Here is a 13,218-nt window from a genome sequence, read left to right as displayed (position 1 = left end):
GTTCTTCAAATATTCCATAAGTGCCAATGTAGTACCAAAGTTGTCTTTTATCCCTCATTCTCAATGCATAATTGGTTTGCCTCATTTCTATTTATACATTTCTTAGATGATATTATTTATGTCATTTCTTGGATGCAAATTATTGTTATTGCTACATATGTATATATACACACATACACACACTACAGACCTTATTCTACCTTGTTGTTCAGTCTTTTTTTTCAATCATGTCTGACTCTCTGTGACCCCATTTGGGGTTTTTTTTGGTGGAGATACTGGAGTGGTTTGCCATTTCCTTCTCTAGCTCATTTTACAGATAAGGAAACTGAGGCAAACAGGGTTAAATGATTTGCCCGGGGTCACATAGCTAAAAAGGATCTGAGGCCAGATTTCAACTCAGAAAGATGAGTCTTCCTGACTCCAGGCCTGGCACTCTGTCCATTGTACCACCTACCTGTCCTACCATCTGACTCTTTATGTCCTTTTGGGTCATTGGCCATATTGATTCTTTAAATGTTGTGGTGTTCCATGCTACGTTGTCATATGGCATTACCAAAAGAAAACTGGTGCTAAATAAATGGTTTTTTTAAATTAAGGAATACCAGCAATAGTTACAATGAAAAAACAAAGGTGAAATTAAGATTATAAAAATTTGGAACATGGTTTAGGTCAGAGTCAGTATAAATGGCCTACTTCAAGAAGTAGAGAGTTCAATGATGCTTACCTAGAGTTGGAGCACGAAGCCTATTTTTTAAAGAAAGGAATTCAATAACTTGCCTTCAGACATTTCAAGGGGATTTATGCTTTATACTTCAAAGACCTGTAATTTAATCAGTGTGACACTCCTGCCACTGATTCATACTGATGGTCTTCATGAATACAAGTTTAAATAAGTCATCACCCGGAGGGCAGTTCTCTAGGAATGGGCCTCTCTGCCCTTTGCTGTTCTATTTTTTCAGTCTCGGAAATTGTGTCACTGACATGAGAAATGAAAGCATGGGAAGAGCAGTTTGTAAAAATGATCAAAACTATGTGGTACAGAAAAAGCAGCATGCTATACAGAAGAAAGAAAATACGATACTTAGGGTTGAATTTAGGTCACTGAACAAGAAAATATTTCCAAAAGAAAAATTTCATGGTATGTACTAAACTGTTTAAGCAACTTTTCAAAGACCTTTAGAAAGACATCCTAGTATATTGGTATTACTATTATGCCTCCACTCCTTGTAATAAAAATAGCTGATATTTAAATAACTGTTTAAGGTTAAAAATGTCAAATATGTTATCTTATTAGAGCCTCACCACAAACCCATTATGTAGGCACTATAGGTATTATGATCCCAGTTTTTAAAATTTTTACATGAGGGTTCCCCCCAACTGTATACTAATCACATTATATTTAACTACTTTGTGTTTATTTGTATTTATTCTTTATATATTTATTCTGTATATAGTTATAAATCTTAGAATGTAAGGTTCTTCAGCAGAGGGATTCTTTTATTTCTGTTATTTATAGCCCCAATTCTCAGCATAAGTGCCTGGCACATATGGGATTTTTAATAAATGCTTGTTACTTGATTAATTGATCATATTCTCTACCTTGTAGTCTAACTAATTTTTAAAGAAATTTTTTCCTCTACTAGGGTTCTATTTCCTCTTCTAGGCTGTATGCTCCTAGAGGATAGATACTTCTTGTCAAATGGAGAGCGATAGTGGCCAAAGGCAACGTCAGTTTAGAATAAGAAGTCATTTGTAGAATCTTATGAAGAATGATGATGGAAGCTTCTGAATATTATCACTTCATAAAGCAGAGTTGAGGGAAAGTCAGAGTGAAGAAAGCTTGGCAAAGGATACAACTAAGCATAGTCATTCTGAGGGTATGTAAGGATGAAAATGGAAGCAGGACAATAAATTAAAGAAAAATGGAAAAGGTCTGCTAAAAATGTAACAAACTGTTTCCGCCATCAAGAACAGAAAAACCACTGTACTTGGACTCTAATGTCATGGTCTTAAATGTGATTATAGGAGAGGTAGAAATGGTACTAAAAAGAATGAAGACAAGAAAATCATCCCAACTGTTGGATATGTTACAATTGTGAGGTCATTGAGGAATCAATTCACAAGGCACCTGGAGGACAGATAGATACCAAAGGTGTGAAAAAGATTTCAGACTTTACTAATACTGAAAAAGGTGATGAGTCTATTGTTTTTTTTTAAATGCCATTGATTTTACACTACCTTCATTTCTGATTATATTCTTCCCTGCTTTCTAAATCATTGAGGCATCTCTTGTTACAAAGATTTTTTTTAAAGGAAAAAATGTTTAGCAAAACTAATGTATGGAACCTGACAGTATTATGTAACATTTCTTATCCACTGACCCTCACCTCTACAATGTGGCTCTGGAGGAAGGTGTATTTTTCCAACTTTTCTACAAGGCTAACTTTGGTAATTATAATTATATATCATTCAGCTTCCTTTCTTGTTTATTTTATTATAATGATAGTGTATATTGTTTTCCTGGTTTTGCTTCCTTTGCATCCGTTCATGTAAGTTCTCCCACATTTCTCTGAATTCTTCATGGTTTTCATTTTTTACAACACAATAATATTTCATTATATTTATGTGCCATGATCAGTTCATATACCATAATTTAACTGATTCCTGCTTTTCCCCCCAGTTCTTTGTTATTAAAAAATTACTGCTATGGATATTTTGATATATATGGGAACCTTCTTTCTATCTTTGAATTCCTGGAGATATATGGCCAAGTAGTAGGATCTCTGGATCTAAAGCTATAAGTATTTAGTCACTTTTTAAAAATCTTTTTTATTTATTTAGTTTTAGTTTTCAACATTTACTTCCACAAGATTTTGAATTCCAAAATTTCTCCTCATCCCTCCCCTTCCCCCACGCCATGATGGCCTGCATTCTGATTGCCCCTTCACCTAATCTGTTCTCCCTTCTATTCCCCGCCCCCCCATCTCTTATCCCCTTCCACTTCTATTTTCCTGTAGGGCAAGATAGATTTTAATACCCCTTTGTTTGTGTATTTGATTTCCCAGTTGCATGTAAAAACAATTTCTAATATTCATTTCTAAAACTGTGAATTCCAAATTCTCAACCCTTCTCCCTCCCCACCCACCCTCATTGAGAAGGCAAGCAATTCAACATAGAAAATACATGTGTGGTCATGCAAAACACTTCCATAATAGTCATGTTGTGAGAGACTAATTATATTTCCCTCCATCCTATCCTGGTCCTCGTTTATTCCATTCTCTCCTTTGTCTCTGTCCCTCCTCAAAAGTGTTTGCTTCTGATTACCCCCTTCCCCAATCTGCCCTTTGTTCTATCATCCCTCCCTCTCTTATCCCCTTTCCCCCTACTTTCCTGTCAGGAAAGATAGATTTCCATACCCAATTAGGTGTGTATATTATTCCCTCCTTAAGCCAAATCTGACGAGAGTGAAGTTTACTCATTCCTTCTCACCTCTCCCCTCTTCCCCTCCACTACAAAAGCTTTTCCAAAGCCTCTTTTATGTGAGATAATTTACCCCATTCTACCTCTCCCTTTCTCTTTCTCCCAGTACATTCCTCTCTCACACTTTAATTTACTCTTTTTTAGATGGCATCCCTTCATATTCAACTCACCATATGACCTCTGCCTATATATATATTCACTCCAACTACCCTAATAATGAGAAAGGTCTCATGAGTTACAAATGTCATCTTTTCATGTAGGAATGTCAACAGTTCAACTTTAATAAGTCCCTCATGATTTCTCTTTCCTATTTACCTTTCCATACTTCTCTTGAGTCTTATATTTGAAAATAATTTTTTCTATTTAGCTCTGGCTTCTCAAGAATGCATTAAATTCCTCTACGTCGTTGAATATCAAATTTTTTCCCCTCATTGATTACACTCAGTTTTTCGGGGCAAGTGATTCTTGGTTTTAATCCTAGTTTCTTTGACCTCTGGAATATCATATTCCAAGCCCTCCAATCCCTTAATGTGGAAGCTACTAAATCTTGTGTTATCCTGATCGTGTTTTCACAATACTTGAATTGTTTCTTTCGGGCTGCTTGCAATTTTTTCCTTGACCTGGAAACTTTGAAATTTGGCTATAATATTCCTAGGAGTTTTCCTTTTGGGATCTCTTTTAATAAAGGATTGGTGGGTTCTTTCAATTTCTATTTTACCCTCTGGTTCTAGAATATCAGGGCAGTTTTCCTTGATAATTTCTTGAAAGATGATGTCTAGGCTCTTTTCTTGATCATGGCTTTCAGGTAGACCAATAATTTTTAAGTTATCTCTCCTGGATCTATTTTCCAAGTCAGTTGTTTTTCCAATGAGATAGTTCACATTGTCCTCTATTTTTTCATTCTTTTGGTTTTATTTTATAATTTCTTGATTTCTCATAGAATCATTAGCTTCCATTTGCTCCATTCTAATTTTTAAGGAAGTATTTTCTTCAGTGAGCTTTTGGATTTCCTTTTCCATTTGGTCAATTTTGCTTTTTAAGGCATTCTTCTCCTCATTGGCTTTTTGGACCTCTTTTGCCATTTGGGTTAGGCTATTTTTTAAGGTGTTATTTTCTTCAGTATTTTTTTTGGGTCTCCTTTAGCAAGCTGTTAACTTGTTTTTCATAATTTTCTTGCATCACTCTCATTTCTCTTCCCAATTTTTCCTCTACTTCTCTTACTTGGTTTTCACAATCCTTTTTGAGCTCATCCATGACTTGAGACCAATTCCTATTTTTCATGACAGCTTTGGATGTAGGAGTCCTGACTTTGTTGTCGTCTTCTGGTTGTATGCCTTGATCTTCCTTGTCACCAAAATAATTTTCTATAGTCTGAGCTTTTTTTCTTCTGTTTGTTCATCTTCCCAGCTAGTCACTTGACTTTTTAACTCTTTATTAAAGTGGGCTCTGCTTCCAGTGTGGAGGGTGTACTGTCCCAAGCTTCAGGGACAACTGTTTTCAGAGATACTTCTAGGGACCTGTAAGTTTTCAGTTCTTCCAAGATGGCACAATCTAAGGAGAGGTGTTTACTCCTCTCCTGGCCTCTGCTCTGGTCTGTGAGTGACCACAGGCACTTTTTTTCTGTCCTGGAAGTGAGAGGAGGGTTCCCTCTCCACCACTGCCACAAGTTTGGCTATGCCAGTGCTCCTCCTTGCTCAAGGACTGCTACCCAGGACCCAGATACAAGCATGGGCAAAGCAAGAGTATCCTGCCTCAGCACCAGCAAAGAGATCCCTGCAATCCCCCTCTGATCAGCCACTAGATCTGTGGGCTAAGAGCTCCAGAAGCAACTGCTGTTCCTGTGGCTGCCAACCCAGGGCTGCACCAGGGCCAGGACTGGATGGCAGTCCTCTCTCTCTCACCCAGACCTTTCCCACTGACCTTCTAAGTTGTCTTTAGCATTTGTGGGTTGAGAAGTTTGGAAACTGCCACAGACCCCCTTGATTCAGTCCCCTGAGGTGCTCCTCTCCCAGCCTGGGGCAACAGACCCTTCCTGTCGACCATCCAGATTGTCTTGGGCTTGAAGTTTGTTTCACTCTGTCTTTTTGGGGATTTTGCTGCTCTAGAATTTGTTTAGAGTCATTTTTTTTACAAGTATCTGGAGGGGTTTGGGGGAGAGCTCAAGCGAGTCGCTGCTTTTACTCTGCCATCTTGGCTCCACCTCTATTTAGTCACTTTTTAAAAAGAATCATCCTAAATTACTTTTCAGAAATGCTGGGCCAATTCATAGCTTTATTAGTGTGCTCCTCTTTCTACAGCTTCTCCAACAATGATCACCTTAGTCTTTTTTTTTTTTTATAAGATTTTGAGGCATGAGGTGAAACCTCAGAGTTGTTTTGATTTGCAGTTCTCTGATGTGATTTAGAATAGTATTTTATATGCTTGTTAATAGCTTGAAATTTATTTTTTGAGACCTAATTCTTCATGTTCTTTGACCACTTTCTCACTGAACAATGACTGGCTCTCATTGTATTTGTGTGAATTCCCTATACTGTATATTTAATAATAGTTGATATAAAGATTTTCTCCAGTCAATCATTTCCCTTCTTAACTTAGCTACATTGATTTTGTTCATGCAAAAGCTTTTCAATTTCATACAATCAAAATTATCTACTTTATCCTTTGTGATCTCCTCTATTCCATGTTTGATTAAGAATTCTGTTCTTAGCCATGATTTTGAAAGACAACTCTATTTTCCTTTAGTTAAATTTTGTTTTTTGCTTTTATGTTTGAGTATCAATTTGGAACTTATTGCAGTGTGTGCTATAAATAGGTGTTTTAAACCTCCCCCCCCAATTCCTCTCCATCTTCACAGTAGTTCTTTTTAAAGTGTGAGTTCTTCCCCAAGTTTTTTATGCTTTTGGGTTTATTTGGCGCCGGACTATTTAGTTTGGTTGCTTCTGATTCTTGCTTATCTAGTCTCTGCATTGATCTACTTTTTAAAAAATAGGTACCAAATAATTCTTAAAATTATTGCTTTATAGTATATTTTGAGGGCTACATGTACAATTTCCCCTTAATTTCTATTTTAAAAATTATTTGCCTAGAGAGTCTAGATTCTGTGTTCTCAATGAAGTTTGTCATTATTCTATCCATCTCTATTAAAATACCACCTGGGTGGTCTGGTAAACACCAAGAATGTAATGATGAGATGGATGACAAACTCAGAGGTGTAGGTTATATAAGTATAGGTTATATAAGTGGGCACCGTCAGGTGACATAGAGCATAGAGTCAGGGCAGATAGTAAGGCCAGGTGGCCCTCCATCTTGTTAAAAGGCATGTAATTGTTTACTCCCATATCATCTAAGTCCTGTCCAGGTTAAGCAGCCTGCACAAAGGGAGAAGGTAGGCATGGGGTACCCAGCTGATGGTGGATCTTCCCACCCTAGGCCTTCCTGAGTATGCCCCAGGGCTAGAGATGAAGGTGGTGCAATCATAGTGTATATTGTTTTCCTGGTTTTGCTTACTTTGCTTTGCATCAGTTCATGCAAGTTTTCCTATGTTTCTCTGAATTCTTCATATTCTTCATAAGCCCCTTGTGGTGGCAAATCTTCCTGACACCCTCTTATCCCAGTCCCAAGTGTTTTGTTCAACTGAGTCCCCGATCTTTTTATGCATTTGGTATTAATTTTGAATGCAATTTCCCCTTATCCATTATTTCCTTTTCGATTTTGTTTTCACCAGGTAGAAATACTGACAAATTTTATAGATTTATTTTGTATCCTGCTACTTTATTGTAGTTATTGTCTCAGTTTCCTTGCTGATTCTGTGGCATTTTCTAAGTGAGCCTCCATGTAGTTTGCAAATAGGAATACTTCTGTCTCCTCTTTGCCATTGTTTATTACCTAAATTTCTTTTTCTTGCTTTATTGCTATCATTAGTTTTCTAGAATTATTTCAGTGATAAAGGAGAAAAGAATGTCTTTGCTTTGCTCTTCTATTTCCTGGGAATTCTGTTATTTCCCCTTCACAAGTAAGGCTAGATTTTTATTTTAGATATATGTTTGGTTTTTTTGGAGGATCACTGATTTTTTTGAGTACATGGAGCTCTTTTTATCCATGAAGACTGATATCTGCTCTACAATTTGTAGTCTCAGAGAATTGACTGGGGAGACTGAGACATTAAGTGATTTGCTGAGGGTCAGATAACCAATATGTGTCAGAAGTAGGACTTTAACCAAAGTCTTCTTGATTCCAACCCTAGCTTGCTATTTACTACATTATACTTCTTCTTATTTACCTTTTATGATATATTGTTTAGTTAGTATTTTTAAAGGTATAAATTAGTGGTATAGTTTAGGAAAGGCTTTGGCATCTACTGATACAATCATGTGGCTTGGAGTATTAATATAAAAATATTAGTGATAATAATTATTCTCTTGATGCTGACCCAACCTTTCACTCTTTATGTCATAATGAATACTTTAAAATGTTTTTCTGGGATTATATTTAAAATGTTTATGTAGATATTCATTAGGATTATTGTTCTGTAATTTTCATTTTTTGCTTTTCATCTCTCTTCCTTTCAGGTCTTTAGACTCCATTTGTCTTATAAAAGGAGTTTGTTAGAATCTTTTCTTTCTCAGTTTTTGAGACTTTGTAGGGTAGGTATTATTGATAAACTTCACCTGTAAATTTGTTTAAATAATTACTTTTTGGTTGTGATTTCACCTTGTTTATGTTTTATTTTGGTAATTTTATTTTCCAAAAGGTTAGCTAAAGTCCCACCAATTTTGTTATCTTTTCAAAGTGCCAGCTTTTACTTTTGTTTTTAATTTCTCTATTTTTTTTGTTTCCCATTTTATCTTTCTCCTTGAACTTTTCTTTTTTGTGCATATTTTAATTTATATGTTGATTTTCTACATCTTAAAATAAACACTCAATTTTCTATTTAGTTGCTTTATGTTTTCAGAGGTACAGTTTTCCTCTGATGACTGCTTTAGGAGTAATATCATTAGGGCAGCTAAGTGACACAGTGTATGGAGTGCCAGACTTGGAATCAGGAAGACTCATTTTCCTGAGTTCAAATCTGGCCACAAACACTTAATAGCTATGTGACCCTGGGCAAGTCATTTAACCTTGTTTGCCTTAGTTTCCTCATCTGTACAATGAGCTGGAGAAGGAAATGGCAAACCACTCTAGTATTTCTGCTAAGAAAATGCCAAATGGGGTCACAAAGAGTCAGACACGACTGAACAGCAACAAAAGTGTCATTATTATTATCTCTTTTGCATATTATTTCTATGATTTGTTCTTTGACTCACTCATTAATCGTGATGTTATCATCAAGCCTGTACTTGAGTCTAAAACTTTTTATCTTGGTGTTAAAAATACACATTCATGCTACCCGTGTCATGTTGAGCAAATCACTAAACTTTTCTGGGCCTCAATTTCCTTTTCAGTAAAATGAGCAGGTTGGAATAGATTTCCTCTAGCTGTAAAGGCTCTGATTCTGTGGTCTTTTTAATCAATCTAAGAACGTTAAAAGTAGTGTTACCTCCTATCAGAAGACAAGCAGATATTTGGTTGGAGGCCAATGCTATAATTGGTAATTTATATTTCAAAGTTAAGGGGTGGAAAATACAGTAAAAAAAAGAACAATAAGAAAGGAACTTGGTGCAGTGGAAATGATGTAGATTCGGAATCAAAGGACCGGTGTGAGTTTTGGTTCTTACTCACTATGTAACCTTGGGCAAGTAAATTCTGTTCTCTGTGCCTTAGTCTCCTGATCAGGAAAATGGGGATAATAACACTTTCTTGCCTCTCTGTGTTGTGAACATCAAACGACATAATAGCTATACCATATATAAAGTACTTTGCAAACTGTGAAGTGCTACGTAAATATCACTGATCCCTGTGAGGTTCTGTTCTGTAGTCTGGCATCATGGGAACTAGTTTCACTTCCTTGAAGGAAATCATTTGCACTTGATGAACTGGACTGTTTGATCTATAACCCCTATTTCCTTGATAAATGCTCTCTTCAGTAGTTATATAGGTAAAGCTTCAAAGTCTTTCTTTCTTTTCTTCCTTCCTTCCTTCCTTTCTCCCACCCTTCCTTCCTTCTTTCCTTCCTTTCTTCCTTGCCTTCCTCCCTCCCTCCCTCCTTTTCTTCTTCCTTCATTTATTTAGCCATTAATTCATTCACTGATTCATTTGTCCACATATCTATCCAACCATCTGTCTATCCATCCATCCATCCATCCATCCATCCATCATCTATCTATCTATCATCTATGTATCTATGTATCTATGTATCTATCTATCTACCTACTTACCTAATCACATAATCAGTTTGCTCTGTAGCTGAGGAGGGAATACTTCACCTACAGCCCTGACCATGAAAGTAGTCCACAGAAGAAAGAGCATGGGAGCCTTCTGAGAAATATCTGTAAATTCTTCAAGGAACAAATGGGTAAAGGCTCTTTGCTGAAGTTTTCACTTGGGCCGGGGGAGACATAATTCAGAACTATGCAGTATCAGTTTTGTACACAGAGACCTCAGAGAAGGAAGGAATGCAGTCTGTCTAGGCTCTTGGCTCCATCGATGACTGCTTTCATTGAACAAGACCATCATCCTGGACTAATAAATGCCACCAAGCTCACACTGCAATTCAAATTGACCTCCAGATGTCAGTTCTCTTTTTTCTCTGCCCCACTCCGCAGGCATGCTTAGCTGTATGAATTTAGAAGGACCTTTTCCCTACTTTGTCGTTCTCCAAAATTGAAGGAAAACATTCTTTAAAATATTTAGTGATAAAAGTATTGGAAGCCAATTCCATAAACATCCAAGATAAACAGGCCAGTATGAAAAAGAAAAGAAAACTCAAATGTTTTCCAGATATTTTTCAACCAGATAGCACTTATCAAAATAAATGTTGACCTACTAATCTCTCTGGCTCAGTTTATAAACAATATATGTGATATGGGTCCTAAATTATTATTTAAGTATGACATGATGAGAAAGAAAGGATGAATTGTGATCCTTAGCAGCAGGGGAATTACCCACAATGATGAGAGTCATCAAAGTTTTGTAGTAATAAAAATACCTTTCCATAGTGCTTCCAAGTTTAGAAAGTCCTTTTTTAAGAAAAGCTCAGTGCATAAGTAGTGTAAGCCTTATTCCACTCAGTTTACAGAGGAAGTAATTGAGGTTGAAAAAACCTAAATGACTTGTCCTGGTCACACAAATGAACGAATGAATGAAAAAGTATTTTTTTTTTAGTACAAGGAAGAGTGGCTAGGAATGCAGCCTTCTCAGGAAGGAGCCAGGCCTCAGTGAGTGCCAGAATATGAAAGAAGTGAAAAACAGAAAGGTGTAGGATGAAAAGAAGTTTATTAATTATGGAACAGTCCCTCCAGACAGCACATTATGGAGTTAGGTCACAAAGTATTGGAAGAAATAGGCAATTGGGGAGGGGAGTGGGGTTTGTCCATTAGCAACCAGGGATTCAGAATCAGGCTGGTACTTTTCCCATAACTGATAGGTTTAGAGAGCTGCCAAAAGCAGGGGTCAAAAAACTACATCCCAAGGTGAGGCTTAAAAATACAGACTATGAATTGTAGTTTGCTGGTCCCTGGCATAGAGTGCTGAAAGTTTAAGTGACTTGTCCAGGGTCACACAGTATGTGTCCAGAAGTGAAACTGGAACTCGGGTCTTCCTGGTTCATCATTAACTTTAAAGTACTATGAAACTGCCAGCTACTATCATTACATAGTTTAAAAACATTCCTTGTCATCTTGTTTCCAGTACCCATGTACTTAGCAACTCCTCTTTCATAAATATTGAGGGAGTTAACTGTAGCCCTAACCCCGTCCGAATTGTCACAAGTTCTGAGTTTACTGTAAATGTTTCGCTCCCATTAGTAGAACACATGATTTTTGGCAGAAGTTTCTTTCAGTCCAACCCTAGGCCATGGGTTTAGCTCTGCTTCTAAAAAGGGAATGCATTCAATGGAAATGAGATGGCTAATTTATGAGGTACAGAGGATGGTCAGCAAACCATTAAGCCACCAGACTTTCACCTGGCATGTAGAGAGAAAGAGAATCAGCTGAATGTTCTATACTATCCTTGTGTGTGCCAACAACCATCTGCTGGCATTTTGTACCCCAGATGTCCTGCTCTTTTCTTTTGCATGTGGAACTTCCCTGACAATGGGTCTGGCACTCTTCTACCAGCACTTAAATAGAGCTTGTTGCTAGAAACACTGAAACTTTCCACTGTTTGCTTTAGGACTGAGTTTTGTGGAGAATATAAAAAAGGCAGGGCTGTCTTTTCAGCTTTTCATACCTAACCTTGATCAAATTTCTTTTCTCTTATTTCACTGGAGGGACCTTCACCTTTGAATTGGACAGGGTGTTGACAACTCAGCATCTAAAGCAAGCTACATATTCAGTTAGCATGAGATACTCTGAGATATCATCCTCTGGAGATGCTTTGTTGTTATTGTTAGTCATTTCAGTTGTGTCTGATTCTTGGTGACCCCATCTGGGGTTTTCTTGGCAAAGATACTGGAGTGGTTTGCCATTTCCTTTTCCAGTTCATTTTACAGATGAAGAAACTGAGGCAAACAGGGTTAAGTCCCTTGCCCAGAGTCATATAGCTAGTAAGTACTTGAGACTGGATTTGAACTCAGATCTTCCTGACTCCAGGCCCAGCACTCTACTCACTCCATCACCTAGCTGCCCCACCTGGGGATGCTAGAATCTCAGAATCTGATGAGACCACGGAAGTCACTTAGTCTGAATTATACCTAAAGTAGATATGTTCTCTTCAGTGCAAAGATTCTTAAGCAGAGTAAAGTGAGTTGTATTTTCATAACTATACATTTCAAAGATTATTCTAGCACCCTATTTAGGATGAAGTGAAGCGGGGAGAGTCTAGAGGTAACAGAATCTGTCAAGAGACTATAACAAGAGTCCAAGCGAGAGGTAATGAGGGCAGAAACAAACGTTTTGGCAGTGAGAATCAATTAATAAGCATTTATTAGGCACTTTCTATGTGCCAAGCCCCTACCAAGAATTGAAAACCCAAAGACAAAACAGTCCCTGCCCTCAAGGAGCTTATTTTCTAACAGGGGACACAACCTATACATGTATAGGTATATTTAAGAAAAATACAGACCAGACATAAAATGGAATGGGAAGATATTAGTAGCTGAAGAAGCTAGAAGAGACCTCATAAAGACAATGGAGTTGAAGTTGAGTGTTCAGTGAAACCAAGGAATCCAAAAGGCAGAGGTGGGGAAGGAGAACGTTTTAGCCATGGGTGACAACCCATGCAAAAGCAGAGAGATAGATGAATTTTCACATGTAAGGAACAGAAAGAAGGCTAGTTGGGCTGGGCTATAAGCTTGTAGAGGAAAGTAATGTATAAGAAGACCGAAGAGGTATATGTAGAGACTGGCCTACCCAGCAAACATCAAACAAGATGACCGATTCCAACTTATACAAAGATGGTCACCTCTTTAGAGACTGGAAATCATGTGGGATAATTTCAAGAGACTGTGAGAGGAGAAGGGGAGAAGTGGGCCTTCATGGTGAATGGTCTCCATTTTCTTGGTAAAGTATGAGATGTGGCCTTCAGTTCAGAGGATGGAGAGAATGGCGCCATGAGAAGTTGGAGGAGAGAAGAGAAGGTTTGGAATAGCCACAGTAGAAGTGTCAGATGGGAGAGAAGTTGTGAGGGCAGAATCAGTAAAAA

The 13,218-nt window shown here is 37.4% G+C and overlaps 1 protein-coding gene across 1 annotated transcript in view; it reads right to left on the bottom strand.

Annotated features, from left to right (window-relative positions):
• ANTXR1 (ANTXR cell adhesion molecule 1) overlaps positions 1–13,218 on the bottom strand; it is a 319,441-nt gene that overhangs the window by 149,319 nt on the left and 156,904 nt on the right. The window lies entirely within an intron of this gene.

Source organism: Vombatus ursinus, unplaced genomic scaffold (genome assembly GCF_900497805.2).
Source record: "Vombatus ursinus unplaced genomic scaffold, bare-nosed wombat genome assembly UNPS02014778.1, whole genome shotgun sequence".
Classification (NCBI taxonomy): domain Eukaryota; kingdom Metazoa; phylum Chordata; class Mammalia; order Diprotodontia; family Vombatidae; genus Vombatus; species Vombatus ursinus.
The sequence above is the reverse complement of the archived record's forward strand: the minus strand, read 5'-3'. Positions and strand labels throughout refer to the sequence as shown.